The sequence below is a fragment of the Notolepis coatsorum genome (genome assembly GCF_963971535.1).
Source record: "Notolepis coatsorum genome assembly, chromosome: 11".
Classification (NCBI taxonomy): Eukaryota; Metazoa; Chordata; class Actinopteri; order Aulopiformes; family Paralepididae; genus Notolepis; species Notolepis coatsorum.
In genome coordinates, this window is record NC_140175.1 from 131,250,336 (window position 1) to 131,261,475 (window position 11,140).

The following is an 11,140-nucleotide window of genomic DNA, read 5'->3' on the forward strand; positions in this document are numbered from 1 at the left end:
TGCTGAGCTCGTTTTTGGGCACACTGTTAGAGGGCCTCTGAAAGTTCTTAAAGAACGGTTCATGTCAAAGGGTGCCAGCACGCCCACTAATGTGCTAGATTTTGTTAGCCAGTTTCGAGAGCGACTGCATCAGGCGTGCTCTCTCGCAAAAGAATCGCTCTCTTCTTCCCAGAGAACTATGAAACGGCACTATGACGAGAAAGCTGTTTCTCGATCTTTCCAGCCAGGTGATAAGGTTCTAGTCCTGTTACCTATCCTTGGTTCTGCTCTTTCCGCTCGTTTTTCCGGACCGTATGCAATAGACAAGAAGATAAGTGATACAGACTATGTGGTTCGCACCCCTGATCGTAAACGTCACTCTCGTGTTTGCCACATCAATATGCTTAAACCATATATTTCCAGAGATAGTGTGCAGGTGAAGACCTCAGACCAGACAGCCGGACTGGCCGTCTCTGCTGTTGCCTCAACTCCAATAGTTCCGGACTCTCCTGACGTTAGTGGTGAGGACGTAGATGGCTTGGAGTTGCGCAATGCAGCCCATCAGGGTGCTAGATTGTCCAACACTGAGATGTTATTGAACCTGCCCACTCACTTAGCACACTTACCTGAGGAGCAGCGAGAGGACATCACAAATTTGATTCAGGCCTACATGGCTCTGTTTGGTGATGTTCCCTCCTGTACTTCTGTATTGGCCCATGATATTAAAGTTAACAATGCTGTGCCTATCAAGCAACATGCATACCGTGTTAACATCACCAAGAGGGCCATGATGCAACAGGAGGTTGACTATTTGTTAAAACATGGTTTAGCCAAGCCAAGTTGCAGTCCCTGGAGTTCACCTTGCTTGTTAGCTCCCAAATCGGATGGAACTCCTAGATTTTGTACTGATTTCCGAAAGGTAAATGCTGTCACCGTGCCTGATTCCTTCCCACTGCCCCGCATGGAAGATTGTATTGACAACCTTGGATCTGCCACCTATGTTAGCAAACTAGATTTGTTAAAGGGTTACTGGCAGGTCCCTTTGACCCCCCGTGCCTCGGAAATCTCTGCGTTTGTTACTCCTGACAATTTTTTGCAATATACTGTAATGCCTTTTGGAATGCGTAATGCCCCGGCCACTTTCCAGTGACTGGTGACCCTAGTCCTGGCTGGTGTTCCAAATTGTAATGCCTATCTCGATGACCTGGTTGTCTATTCGACCAACTGGCGTGACCACATGACAACCTTGCAAACTGTCTTTGACCGCTTAGCTGGAGCCTCCCTGACCCTTAACCTTGCCAAGTGTGAGTTCGGCAAGGCTACGGTTACCTATCTTGGTAAGCAGGTAGGACAAGGCCAAGTGCGTCCGGTGGATGCAAAAATATCTGCAATCACAACTTTTCCAGTGCCTACTACTAGGCGGGAATTGCGTAGATTCCTTGGGATGGCTGGGTATTACCGTGGTTTTTGCCGGAACTTTTCTTCTGTCGTCACTTCTCTCACTAGCCTGTGTAGCCCGTCCAAACCATTCATTTGGACAGCTGATTGTCAAAATGCATTTGATAGTGTTAAAGCTCTCTTATGCAGTTCCCCTGTTCTCTCTGCTCCAGATTTCTCCCTGCCGTTCCAGCTGGAGGTGGATGCCAGCGGGGTGGGAGCTGGAGGGGTGTTATTACAGGAAGATCACGATGGTGTCAGTCACCCGGTTTGTTATTTCTCCCGGAAATTTAACAAACATCAACTAAACTATTCCACTATTGAAAAGGAGACTTTGGCTATGTTGTATGCGTTGCAACATTTTGAGGTGTATGTCGGTTCGAGCGTATTACCAGTGGTAGTATACACCGACCACAACCCATTGGTTTTTCTGTCGCGGATGTACAACCACAATCAGCGCCTCATGCGTTGGGCGCTCATAGTGCAAAATTATAACCTCAGCATAAAGCATAAGAAGGGGTCTGATAATGTGTTGGCGGATGCTCTGTCTCGTAGTTGAAATCTATATTGCTGTCGACTTGTTCTATTTTGCTGTCGACTCGTTCTACTGTATATTGCTGTCGACTTGATCTATTTTTTCATCTATTTTTTCTGTCTACTCGGTCTATGTTGCTGTGGACTCGTTTTATGTTGCTGCTAGTTTTTTTCATAGCTCTTTGTTTTGGAGTGCATGTTATCTCGGGGATGTTATCTCGTTGTTAAAGAAGAAAAAAAAAACATGTTTAGTTGGTAGTTTATGTAGGCATGTTTTTTGTCTTATGTATGGGGGTGTTACATCCCAATGTATATATTCCCCAGTGTGTGTCTCCATGTGTGTGTGTTCTCCATTTTGTTTCCTCCCTCCAGCCATTGTTCCCTTCCCCATTGGTCCCTGCCAGGCCAATCCTTCCATTATTGCAACACAGCAGTGATTGGTGGTTGGCTTTCCAGACTCCAACACTCAATCCACACCCCCCAATCATGGATCACCCCACACCTGTTAAAACATGGCTTTCTCCCTTCAGTCTTTCTCTCTCTCTGGCATGAGGCTAGGCCTAGTGTTATTTTGTGGCATTGTACTTTGATAATATCCCTTTTTGTTTATAGGCCTTTGTAATAGTGAAAGTGCCTTTGTGATTGTATGGCCGCAGAGAGAGCATTGTTACCTATAGATTGTTTTGTTATGTTTCCATTTTGTTGTATGTATCATTAATGTGTTTTTCTCCTCCTTTCTCAGGAAGCACAGATGGGGTGAGCTGCCATTTCCTTTGGATATTGTTTTCTCCTGTTTTGGTTAGGTAAGAGTAGTTTAGGTAATGTAATTTCTTTTACCATAGATTAGATTGGGTTTATTTGGAGTATAGTGGTGTTTGTTTGTTGTTTTGGCCTGGGCTCACCCCTGAGCTACATGTGCTTCCTTTGCATTTACCAATAAATATCATTGTTGTTTACAAACGTGGTCCATCTTTTCTGTCAACCAACTGTTATGTTACAGCCCTTTACCCTTAGACACACAGGGGTCGTAACATGCTCTCTCTGACATGCAGGCCTTCTTCGCTGAATTACACCTCCCTAAGGTATCGAAAGATCAGAACTTGCTCCTTAACGCCCCAATTACGAAGGAAGAAGCTCTGGGCGCCCTTAAGGCTATGCCATCTGGTAAGGCTCCGGGCCCGGACGGTTTCGGATGCGAGTTTTATAAAGAGTTCGGTCATATTCTATTAGATCCCCTGCTGGCAATGCTTAATCACTCCGCTGAAGTGGGAATACTGCCCCAGTCTCTACGGGAGGCTAATATCTGCCTTCTCCTTAAGAAGGGTAAATGCCCTGAGGAGTGCGCCTCCTATAGGCCTATAGCCCTACTCAATTCGGACCAAAAGTTGCTTTCCAAGATCCTGTCCATGCGCCTGGAAAAAGTACTCCCTTTTATTATTAATGAAGATCAAACCGGTTTTATTAAGGGTAGGAACTCTACCGACAACATGAGACGGCTCCTCAATATCATCCAAATGACTCGTGAGACAGACCACCCCGCGGTGGTTCTGTCTCTCGACGCGGAGAAGGCGTTTGACCGTGTAGAATGGCCGTATCTATTTTTAACCCTCGCTGAATTTGGCTTAGGTGACACCTTTATTGACTGGGTCAAGGTTCTTTACAACTCGCGAATGTCGGCGGTCCTGACTAATGGACTTAGGTCTAGCAACTTTCCTCTGCAGCGGGGGAACCCCCAGGGGGATCCTCTTAGCCCTTTACTATTCGACATGGCCATAGAACCACTCGCACAGGCCGTAAGGCAGTCAGCCGAGATCTCAGGTATTAGAGTGGGCGGGAGGGAGCACAAAATCACTCTTTACGCGGACGACGTGCTGATCTTTGTGTCTAAGCCTGACTCTTCAATTCCATGTCTAACCCGCATGATTTCCACATTTGGAACCTTCTCGGGGTACAAAATAAACGTTTCCAAGTCCGAAGCAATGCCACTTGGGACACTCAAATCTATCCCGATACTGCCCGAGCCCTTCCCATTTCGCTGGTCGCCCTCCGGCTTCGTTTACCTAGGAGTATTTGTGACACCCACCTATGATACGTTGGCTAAGGCCAATTTTCCCCCTCTTTTAGACACCATAAGGGCAGACTTAGTTAGATGGGCCCCCTTACCGATCTCCTGGCTGGGTAGGATTGCCCTCGTCAAGATGAACGTACTCCCCAGACTGTTGTACCCTCTTCAAATGATCCCAGTGCTGCTGACAAACAAGGTTATCAAGGTGCTGGAAGGCTGGCTAAGCTCATTCATTTGGAATGGGAAGAAACCGCGTCTGAAAATGGCCAAATTACAGATGGACAGTGAAGATGGGGGTCTAGACCTACCTAATATTAGACACTACCAACTGGCGGCACACCTTAGAGTGATGGTCGGCTGGTTCAGAGCAGACCCACTGTCAATATGGCTGGACGTTGAATCCTCGCAATCTAAGTCCCCCTTGTGGAACCTACTATTTACCAAAGACTTTAGGTCTGTGAGGAAGGTGTGCTCCAACCCCATCACATTATGTTCCGTCAAGGCCTGGAAGACTGTCCGTAAGGTGGAGGGCCGAGCCAAGCTGACCTCTCCTCTTACCCCGATTGTAGACAATCCCGACTTTAAGCCAAACCAAGTCGGCGGCGGCTTCAAGACCTGGTATAGGCAGGGCATAACCGATCTTGGCCACCTGTTTGATGGTCGGACCCTAATGTCCTTTACACAGCTGCAGCAGCGATATGGCCTATTGAAAGCAGAATTTTTTAGGTACCTACAAATTAGGCAGTTTATCACCAAGGACACCTCACTTTTAACTGACATCTCCACCTTGCAGGTGGAGAAAGCCCTCTCCTTACAGATCCCCAAAAAACAAATATCTATCTTCTATAGTACTCTGAACCTTAATTCATCTTTATCTTCCTATGTTACTAAACAGTCCTGGGAAGAGGATTTGGACATAGAAATCACAGATGCAGACTGGCAGGATACGTGGACCTACGCAAAAAAAATCTCGGTTTGTAACCGCACCAAGGCCATCCAAATTAGAATATTGCATCGCATTCATATTACCCCCGCCCGTAAAAGTAAAATGGATCCCAATACGTCCCCACTTTGCTTTAAATGCAAGATAGAGATTGGAAATCACGTCCACTGTTTTTGGACCTGTGTAAAACTACAGAGCTACTGGTACGACGTTGTAGAAGAACTGTCTGACATATTTCACACCCCCATCGAGCTGGATCCCCTCTGCCTTTTGCTGGGCCTCCCAGATATTCATGTTACCAATTCCAAACATAAGAGACTGTTCAATTTGTTGACATTTGCTGCTAGAAAGAACATTCTGTTGTTTTGGATCAAGGACGAGGTCCCGTCAATGAGGTCATGGCACAATATCATAATGGAATGTATCCCCTGTGAGTATATTACGTGTATGCTGCATTCCAAGTTGGACACTTTTTATGAGATCTGGGACCCCTATCTGTCGCATATTGGGCCTGCACTGTCCACCACTGTACTCGCCGGATTTCCCCATTACCAGTAACCTCCCACTGCTGCCTTGTTTTGTCTACGGTACTGGCATTGTAAATACTGTACATGTCCTATTGACTACAGTGGCACTGTACATGTTCTCTTGACTGCGGTAATACTGTACATGTTCTCTTGACTACAGTAGTGCTGTACAGGTACCCTTGACTACAGTAACACTGTACATGTCCACTTGACTACAGTAGTACTGTACATGCTCACTTGACCACATTGATACTGTACATGTCCTCTTGGCTACAGTAGTACGGTACATGTTCTCTTGACTACAGTAATGCTGTACATATACCTTTGACTACAGTGACACTGTACATGCCCTCTTGACTATAATAATACTGTACAAACCCACTTGACTACATTGATACTGTACGTGTCCTCTTGGCTGCAGTAGTACTGTACAGGCACTCTCATACGGTCATATGCACACGTTCACAACACACATATATGCATGTACACATAAAACATATACATAGGTAAAGCACACGCACATATGGGTAGGTAGAACACACGTATATATAGCACACGAGATAAGGCGCACACGTGAAAGCCACACTTATTTTATTTTGTTTTATTTATTTTATTTTCTATTGTCATTTCCTTATTTAATTTTTATTGTCTTTTTTCTTTTCTGTTTGCCTGTCTTGTAATGTTATTACTGTTGTTAGTGTCATTATTTTTATTATTATTGACGGTATTGTATTGTGATGTCTTGTTTTATGTTGAAAATTGAAAATAAAAACATTTATAAAAAAAAAAAAAATTTTATAACATTATCCAACTCGTGACCACTAGCGGCGGGCTAGCAAAAAGCAACTTCCGGAATTAACAGGAAGCGCCGTAACGGCCATTTTGTAAAAGTTGTAGTTTTTTTTATTGTCTTGTTCCGTTGCATAATGGCGGAAGAAGAGAAATGTATATACAATTCTGGTTAACAATCTGTATCTAGTATCAGTCTAATATGGTGGCAAGGGTGGGAAAACGGGACGGTTTGGGTTTGGTGGTTGTTTTGTGAACTTAAAGTAGTGTAAAATGTGCGTTTGTGATCAGTCTTATTGACGGTATGTGTCGGTCTGCGCATGCGCGCCACGGTGCCGTCGGGACGGGGGAGGATTCTGGAGATTGGAGTTGGGTAGTTGTTGACAAGGTAGTTACCAGTAAAGAACGCTAGAGGGTGGTGTTGCCTAAAATGTTGGGGTGGCAGGGAAGCGTGTTTGAAATGGTGGGGAAACCTGACGCTCTTACCCCCCTTTTCCTTCCGACTCTCTCTCTCTCTCTCTCTCTCTCTCTCTCTCTCTCTCTCTCTCTCTCTCTCTCTCTCTCTCTCTCTCTCTCTCTCTCTCTCTCTCTCTCTTTCTTTCTCTCTCTCTCTCTTTCTTTCTCTCCCTCTATCGAACGCAGTGAGCGCTCCATAATATGATCATGATCATTATGATCGACTGGAATGATAGGTTTACTACTTTAACACTGTAATTGATTAATGTTACCTGAATGTCATGAATTATATAGGAACAGCTCGCCGACATTGACTATTGCACAACTGATTTGACCAAAAGAAAAGATGGTGAAAGGTGCGAAGGAGAAACAGCGAACGGCAGGTGGAGGTGTGATCGCCGGGGTGAAAGCGACCAGTGCGCCCTCTGCACCACCACCAGCACAACACTGCACCCAGGTCCGGACGCGGAGACTCATGAAAGAGCTCCAGGGGATCCGGCGGCTAGGTGACAACTTTATAACGGTAGAGCTGGTCGAGGACAACCTCTTCGACTGGAATGTCAAATTGCACCAGGTAGACGAAGACTCTGCGTTATGGCAGGACATGAAGGAAACAAACCGAGTTCATACTGCTGAATGTCTTTTTCCCCGACAATTTCCCCTTCTCTCCGCCTTTCATGCGGGTACTCACCCCGCGGCTGGAGAACGGCTATGTGTTAGACGGCGGGGCCATATGTATGGAGCTGTTGACCCCGCGCGGGTGGTCCAGCGCCTACACCATGGAGGCCATCATGAGGCAGTTTGCCGTGAGCCTCGTAAAAGGACAGAGTCGCATCTGCAGGAAGGTTGGGAAGACCAAGAAGGCCTTCAGCCGCAAGGTAGCGGAGGCCGCCTTTAAGTCCCTGGTGAAGACCCACGAGAAGTACGGCTGGGTGTCCCCGCCAGTGTCCGAAGGCTGAGAGACGCCCCCCACTCCCCCCCCCCCCCCTCTCCTATTATGAGTTGTAATTCCCTTTTTTCAGTGCCCCCCCCTTCCACCCGGCATGGTGATATTGAGAGATATGTGAAATTACGATAAAATTTGAATTAATATTTTTTTTTGGTTTGGGCTGGTGAGACTGTAGTCTCACTGGGTGTGTGTGTGTTTCTATGAATAGGTGTGTGAGTTATTGTAAGTGTGGGTACCGTAGGCGTACGGACCTGTTTAGATGTGGTTATGAGTGAGTGGTTGTATGGGTCTTGAAATTCCTTGTGGAAAGGAGCCTAGGGGTTTTCTTTCAGGTCACTACTGAGAGGGGATGCTTTAGGCTGCGGATGGCAGGCCTTTGATGAGTCAAGGGTCTGTAGGGATTTCGCTAAGGTGTGGCGTCTGTGATTTATGACACAGTCAGCTGGACGCTACATAAAGAACGGGGATTTAGGGGTATAAAACCTTTAGAACCGTTAGATGGTGGCGGAAGCGTTAAACACCAAAACTGGTGTTTAAGGGTGGAATGAAGGGATTTTATTAATTATGAATATGATGTAAAATGAAGTGTGGTGTTAAAAATGTGAATATTGATTGTGAGGTAAAATAGGAATAAAATGTTTGACTTTCCCAGAGAAAAGCAAACAAATAAGGAGAGAATGTTAAAATTACATCTACATTTAGTCATTAAGCTGACGTTGATATTTAAAGTAGTTTATGAGATCTATATGACAAATCATCAAGGAAAGACCAAATTATAACAGCTAAATAACAGGGATCCACCAGAAGTTTAGAAATTATAGGCTGTTGTTGGTAGAGCTCCAGGGGATCCGGCGGCTAGGTGACAACTTTATAACGGTAGAGCTGGTCGAGGACAACCTCTTCGACTGGAATGTCAAATTGCACCAGGTAGACGAAGACTCTGCGTTATGGCAGGACATGAAGGAAACAAACCGAGTTCATACTGCTGAATGTCTTTTTCCCCGACAATTTCCCCTTCTCTCCGCCTTTCATGCGGGTACTCACCCGCGGCTGGAGAACGGCTACGTGTTAGACGGCGGGGCCATATGTATGGAGCTGTTGACCCCGCGCGGGTGGTCCAGCGCCTACACCATGGAGGCCATCATGAGGCAGTTTGCCGTGAGCCTCGTAAAAGGACAGAGTCGCATCTGCAGGAAGGTTGGGAAGACCAAGAAGGCCTTCAGCCGCAAGGTAGCGGAGGCCGCCTTTAAGTCCCTGGTGAAGACCCACGAGAAGTACGGCTGGGTGTCCCCGCCAGTGTCCGAAGGCTGAGAGACGCCCCCCACTCCCCCCCCCCCTCTCCTATTATGAGTTGTAATTCCCTTTTTTCAGTGCCCCCCCCTTCCACCCGGCATGGTGATATTGAGAGATATGTGAAAATACGATAAAATTTGAATTAATATTTTTTTTTGGTTTGGGCTGGTGAGACTGTAGTCTCACTGGGTGTGTGTGTGTTTCTATGAATAGGTGTGTGAGTTATTGTAAGTGTGGGTACCGTAGGCGTACGGACCTGTTTAGATGTGGTTATGAGTGAGTGGTTGTATGGGTTTTGAAATTCCTTGTGGAAAGGAGCCTAGGGGTTTTCTTTTGATTGATTGATTGATTGAAAAGTTTATTAACAGATTGCAGAATGGGTACAGTACAGTACAGCTCAATACATACAATTGTTAAGGGGATGCAGACCAGAGAAAGACTTTCGACTTGTTTACATCAGGGTCCCCCATTTTCAATTCATCATAACATATATGACATACATGACATACAGATAGACAGTACTGCTACATCTATACATTTATGACATATCAGATTTGCAAATACAGTACTGTTTGTGATACAAAAGTGTCCAGAAAAGGAGTGTATATACATTTGGCATAGAAACTGTACATTGGAGGAGGTTGGTTGGGTGGGGTGGGGTTGGGTGGGTTGGGTGAGGGCTGTACATTGGAGGTGGGGGGGGGGGGGGGGGGGGTTGGGAAGGGGACACACACACATTTTACACTGTACATTTGAATATTGACAAAGCCTTACTTGGTCATTTACTGTACAACTAGGTTAGGACATTTGTAGGGGCCAGTTTCGAATTGCAGTCTCACGTAGGTGTTTTTTGAGAGTGTTTTTGAAGGTGGGTAGTGATTCACATTCCTTTACAGCTTTAGGCAGGGCGTTCCACATTGATGTGGCATAATTGCGAAACGTGTTTAGTCCCTTGTTTGATCCGAATCTGGGTTTTACATGATTTGTGGAGCTCCCTCTGGTGTTGTGATCGTGGTATTCACTGACCTTTGGGAAGTATTTTGACATGTACATGGGTACCTTGGTCGCGTAGTGTATCTTGTAGACCAGGCCCATTGCAAGTAGCTGTACTCTGTCGTCTACTCTAAGCCATCCTAGGTTGTCAAAGTGGGCAGGGGTGAGGTGGGTTCTAGGAGTCAGGTCAAGTAGTAGTCTGACTAGCTTGTTTTGAGATGTTTGTAATTTGTTTTTTAGTGCCTTTGAGGTGCTTTGGTACCATGAGGTGCAAGCATAGTCGTAGTACCCTTGAATGAGTGCTCCTGCTAGAGTCTTCAGGGTATTCTTGTTTACCAGAGAGGAGATCCGGTACAAGAATCGCGTTCGTTGGTTGACTTTTTTTATTACATTGGATGCCATTTTGTCACAGGAAAGATTAGCCTCTAGGATGGAACCCAGGTAGGTAATTTCATCTTTCCTTGTGATAATATTGTCACCCACTGTAACCGAGGTCACTACTGAGAGGGGATGCTTTAGGCTGCGGATGGCAGGCCTTTGATGAGTCAAGGGTCTGTAGGGATTTCGCTAAGGTGTGGCGTCTGTGATTTATGACACAGTCAGCTGGACGCTACATAAAGAACGGGGATTTAGGGGTATAAAACCTTTAGAACCGTTAGATGGTGGCGGAAGCGTTAAACACCAAAACTGGTGTTTAAGGGTGGAATGAAGGGATTTTATTAATTATGAATATGATGTAAAATGAAGTGTGGTGTTAAAAATGTGAATATTGATTGTGAGGTAAAATAGGAATAAAATGTTTGACTTTCCCAGAGAAAAGCAAACAAATAAGGAGAGAATGTTAAAATTACATCTACATTTAGTCATTAAGCTGACGTTGATATTTAAAGTAGTTTATGAGATCTATATGACAAATCATCAAGGAAAGACCAAATTATAACAGCTAAATAACAGGGATCCACCAGAAGTTTAGAAATTATAGGCTGTTGTGAAACTAATTCTGATTGTTCTAAGGAGGACCAATAGCTTACCGGAACGGACGGGCGTGGTTGATGTGATGTTTGTGTTCCTCTGAGATTCGTGTGAGGGGTTACACGACAAGTTATTGGAACATTCAGGGTTTTCCAAATTGGACAACGGAGGAAACGAAGCTAAGGCCGTGTTGTTAAGTTTAA

At 45.4% G+C, this 11,140-nt stretch overlaps 2 pseudogenes across 2 annotated transcripts; both read left to right on the top strand.

The window, feature by feature from the left end:
* The first annotated feature begins 7,205 nt into the window (after positions 1-7,205).
* LOC311236916 (ubiquitin-conjugating enzyme E2Q-like protein 1) lies at positions 7,206-7,689 on the top strand (annotated as a pseudogene). The gene has a single exon. The product of its transcript is annotated as a ubiquitin-conjugating enzyme E2Q-like protein 1 (transcript).
* A 257-nt stretch (positions 7,690-7,946) lies between these two features.
* LOC311237274 (ubiquitin-conjugating enzyme E2Q-like protein 1) lies at positions 7,947-8,990 on the top strand (annotated as a pseudogene). The gene is made up of 2 exons: positions 7,947-7,950; positions 8,515-8,990. The product of its transcript is annotated as a ubiquitin-conjugating enzyme E2Q-like protein 1 (transcript).
* Positions 8,991-11,140: the final 2,150 nt, after the last annotated feature.